The following is a 5,453-nucleotide window of genomic DNA, read 5'->3' on the forward strand; positions in this document are numbered from 1 at the left end:
TCCTCCCTTTCCTCTCATCACATTGGGTAGGAGCAGACAGAATAAGGACTAGAAATGTAATCCAAGACTTAGTGCCTTTACTACTTTCTGTGTATTCCTTGGTATTAGGGATAGACAATTTACCCTCCCGATGCTCTCCAGAGCCTCTTTCGTTCCCTTCCCCCAGCTCCCTTTGTCCTGCTTAGGTTTCTATGGCTTGGAGTCTGAGGATTGCACCTTCTTCACTGGAGAATTACTCTTGTATGTTTGTTATGTTTTTATCAGAAAATTACAGATGTAGTTGATTCACTATGTTTATATAAAGCTCCTATCATGTAGTTGAGATGGTAAAGCAAAATATTGCAGCAGTAGCATAAAGTATGCCAGGAAAATCTAAATCTATTGGTCAAGTAAATCTATAATATCCATTTTCATCCACTTCATAAAAACACACAGAAATAAAGTGGCGGTTGTGCATGTGAGACATTCAAGAATAAAGGAAAATGTAAATTTCCTATAATTCGCTGGTTTTGTCAGGTATTAAAGTAATACATGAAAATGCTCTTCTTCATTATTTAATACTATAATGACAGGAAGTCATGGATCTCATAATGTTTTAGTCAATGACAGCCAGCCTATACCACAATGGACTCACAGGTCAAATCATCAGCGGTGGCGCACGCCTTTAATCCCAGCACTTGGGTGGCAGAGGCAGGCAGATTTCTGAGTTCGAGGCCAGCCTTGTCTACAGAGTGAGTTCCAGAACAGCCAGGGCTATAAAGAGAAATCCTGTCTCAAAAACAAACAAACTAACAAACAAAAGATCAAATTACCCAGTGACATCATAGCTTCTTGATTTATACAAATGGGCTCTTCTCACATGATGAGAAAAATCACTAAGGACACATTTCTCCTAATACAGTCACTACCCAGTACATGACTGTTATCCAAAGTGTACCCAAGGCTGGAAAAGATGGCTCAGAGCTTAAGAGGCACTTCTCTTGCAGAGGACCCTGCTCAGTTCAGTTCCTGGAGCCCAAGCCTTGCAGTGTACAACCACCTGCAACTACAGTTCCAGGGGATGCAATGTCCTCTTCGTGCCTCCACAGGCACCTGCACGTTCATGGTGCACACATACACTGACCCTACACATACACAGAAAATAAGAAATCATGTTAAAAACTGTTTTTAAAAAATGGTGAGATAACTCAATGGTACAACACTTGCCTAACACGTATGAAGCCCGAGGTTTAGTGTCCATCACCCTCTCTCTCTCTCTCTCTCTCTCTCTCTCTCTCTCTCTCTCTCTCACATATGCACACACTCACACAAAGGAAGGAAGAGTGGGAGGAAGAGGAATAAATACTGATTTTGAAGAAGAGAATAGTGCATGTTCATAAGGCCAAACTTGCCACCCTCCTGCTAGCACTTTTGTTTATTTGAATAATACTACAATATTGTCTTCAATATAAAGTTCCTAACAGGCTTCTTCCTAACAAAAATACATGACAGAGAGAGAGAGGAGAGAGAGACAGAGAGACAGAGAGAGAGAGAGAGAGAGAGAGAAGACAGAGATGCAAAATTTTATTGGGTTTTATTGATTAAGATTTTGGGGTAGGTAATATGTTCTTATCTTTGCTAAGTGGGAGGTTCAAGGTCAAACTGAACCATACAGAAATGGGTACAGGATAGAAGTTAAAAAAAAAAAGAAAGAAAAGAAAAGTCTGGTAAGCTCTTGACGACTGTACGTGCTTCCTACGCGGTAAGAGTCCATACACTTCAGTCGGAGAAATAGATTTGAGTTAGGAAGCACAACAGTAGCTACTTAATCACACATCCCAGTTCTCAGCATTCTGGATGTTGTGAGGTGTGCTGTGTTTTGTCCCTTTTCCTGGGCTTAAAGCTCCTCACCTTTCACCCTGTTTCTCACCCTGGAGGCTGAACTTTAAAGCACCAACTCAGAAGCACCTTTGCCCTCTGGGTTCCAGCAGGCTAATCAGTGGGAAGCCTTCACAGAAGTGCAAGCACACTATTGGCAACCTGTGTCCTTCCCTGTGTGCGCCCCTTTCAATGCTCTATGCAGAATTTTCCCTTCTGGTCTTTGATAATCTTTAACTTTATCCCGTTTGCTCTAGAGACTGGACTATTCTACCATTACTGCCTACTACACTGTTCTCTGTGGCTTCCCAACACTGCCATTCCGTCGCAATGAGTCACTTGGTAAATACGCCTTTCTTGGACTTTATCCCAGTTTGGGAGAGCTATCTACTTCCTGTTTGAAACACTGACACATTTTGGAGACTAATATTGCCAGGTTTTCTCAGGAGAATGGTTCCAAGCACATTCTGGAGGGGAGGTGGAGCTCCTGTTTCACATGGAAGGGACAATCTGCTGCAGATACAGATGCAGATGCAAATGCAAACACAGACGCAGATGCAGATACAGATGCAGATGCGGATGCGGATGCAGATGCGAATGCAGATGCAGTTCAGCACATCATAGCCTTCTTACTGAATTATTCCAACCCCACCACGATGAGTCAGCACAAGAGCTGTGTAAACCTAGATGGCTTCTGGTTACTTTCTCTGTCCCGTTCTATAGGAAAGTTCCAGAGATCCCTGAGGGTCCTGGTCCATCCCATAATGATGATAGAGATCACAGGACTCCCTAGGCTAGAAGTTTCTCTTAATTACAGGATAGGCATGCAAGGCTTTGATGGGCTAGGGAAAATAAAAGGAATAGTAATCACATTTAAAATTAGTCCTTGGGGGCTGTGGAGACGGCTAAGTGGATAAGAGTGCTTGCTTTATGTGTGTGTGTGTGTGTGTGTGTGTGTGTGTGTGTGTGTGTATGTATGTATGTATGTATGTATGTATGTGTATCATGTGCATGCCTGGTGCTCGGGAAGGCTCGAAGAGGGCATTGGATTTCCCTGGAACTGGAATTACAGAAGGTTGTAAGCTACCATGTGGGTACTGGGGACCAATCTCCAGTTCTCCTAACCTTTGACCCTTAACGGCTAAGTCATCTCTCCAGCCCCAGTTGTAGAACAACTTCCAAGGCAGGCTTTGCTTCCATAGCTCTCAACACAAAGCCAGATCAGAGGCTAGCACGTGAAACACCATCCTCCTAGCCTTTTACGCTAAAGAAAAAGACAGTGACCCCTCTGCTCTGGAAACAGTGACGCACATTTTTGGGAATTCATATTGCTCGATATTCTAAGGAGAAAAGTTGCAAGCTCATTCTGGAGTGGAAGTGGAGCTTACATTGTACCTGGATGGGACAGTCTGTTAAACTAAGATGCAGACACAGATCAGCATATCACCTTCCTGTCATATTGTCCCAGCCACACCACAATGAACCATCGACCAGTGATGAGTGCTGGGCATCAGTCCAGGGTCCTGGTATTTTAGAGAGTCCAACAGCCGGGCTGAATCCCCACCCTAGAGAGTCACCTTTTAAAAGCTCCTCTTACTTCCCTTTGCAAAGCCATCCAGCTGCTTGGCCTTGGAGCTGCTCTTCCACATTCTTGTGCAGAGTGTTTTTTTTTTTTTTTAAGCCCTCATTTTCCTCCTCTCAGGAAGCTTTACCTCCGTCCTTTTCCACATTGTGACCTCTGGTCTTCATAGGAGTCAGGACTACGGTCATTATAGCGACACACGCCTTAGGGCCACTTCCTTACCTGTGCTTAAAACTAAGAACTGCCCACACTTTAGCTTTCAGGCACTTAGTTTCAGTGTTCCTCAGAACTTCTTGTCTTGTAATGAAAACAGCAATACCTGCCCCCTTCCTTCCTCCCCTTTCCCCATCCTACTAAGTATCTCCCTTTCAGCTGTTTTCTCTCATGTAGTTCCCAGATTCTAATGCTTAGTCGTAGATTTCTTAATTTTAATGCTTTGACATTTCTGTGGTGGGCACTGGGATGAATTATACCTCCAGGAGCAAACAGCTTATCTTCCGGTAACCTTTTTTTTTTTTTTTTTGTCATGATAGACGACCTGGCCTAAGCAACCTTAAGAAAGAGGAGGAAGCAGTTATTTTGCCTGATGGCTTCAGTTAGTTTACTCTGAGAGCAGCTGGCTCCATTATTTTGGGCCAGAGGCAGGCTGGTCATAATGGCAAAGGGAGTGTGTGGAGGAGGTGGGAGGCTACTGTGTTATAGCATGGCAGTTAGGACTAGAGAGCCCGGAAGAGACCAGGAAAACTCTCAGTGGATCAGTTCCTGAAGTAAGGTCCACCTCCTAGAATTTCTGTCACCTCCCAAAATAGCCCCAAGAGCTAGAACAAGAATGAACAGAGGAGCCTGTGGGGGGTGTATTTCATATGAAAACCACAGTGTCTCCCAACCGCAACCAGTGTGGGTGTCAGAGAGTCAGTCTTCAATTACAGATCTCTTCAGAAACTACAAATGACTCAGCCCCAGTGAAGCTGGCTTCCAAAGACGTTTCAGCTTCTTTTCTGGTTTTGATAATAAATAAATAAATAAATAAATAAATAAATAAATAAAACCCTGCTCTGTTAAAAGCAAGTTAAGAGAGAAAGGGTTAGGGTTAGCAATTTCAGGTTAAGAATTTCAGGTTTCAATCCTCATTGCTGGGAAATTAAGCCGGCAAGAACTTAAACTAGCCAGTCACACTACATTCACATTCAGAGCAGGGAGGTGTGAGTTAAGCACTCGTGTTTTCCACTCTGACACTGTTCAGGATTCCAAGCCAAGGGAATGGGGAAGTTCACCTTGGGTGGGTCTGCTCATATCAATGAACATAACTAAGAAACTCCCTCTTGGACATTCTCTGAAGCCCTTCTCCCAGGTAGTTTTATTGTGTCAGGTTGACAATTTAATCTACAACTCCACTCCTTGTCAACCTGACACACAAACATATAACTTTAAGTCATAATCCCTGTCACATAAGCTCATGGGCACCTTATAATAAAATAAATAAATAAATAAATAAATAAATAAATATCAGTCCAAAATGTAAGGTTTCTATATACTAACCTTAAAAGTCCCCACAGTCATTAACAGTTCCCATGTTTTAAAAGTCCTAAGACTCTCAACTGAATGTCTACAGAACTGAACATAAGTTACGTACTTCCTACATATGGTAGCACAGAGCAAAGGGTTTCTATAATAGTGCAGAATAAAGAGTCTTATTTCAGGCTGGAGAAATGGCTCAGCAGTTAAGAACACCAGCTGCTCTTCTAGAAGTTGTGAGTTCAATTCCCAGCAACCACATGATGGCTCACAACCATCTATAATAGGATCTGATGGCCTTTTCTGGTGTGTCAGCAACAGCATGCTAATATACATAAAATAAATAAGCCTTTAAAAAAGTCTAATTTCAAAAGCCAAAAACTGTACCATGAAAGAAGCTGACCAAATATAGCACAGAAACGTCTGACATCTGAGACTTCTAGTGTAATCATGAGCTCCAAAAGGCCAGGCATTTTCAGTCTTCCAGCCCTGCTAACTA

The sequence above is a fragment of the Mus musculus genome, chromosome 1, assembly GCF_000001635.26.
Source record: "Mus musculus strain C57BL/6J chromosome 1, GRCm38.p6 C57BL/6J".
Lineage (NCBI taxonomy): Eukaryota > Metazoa > Chordata > Mammalia > Rodentia > Muridae > Mus > Mus musculus.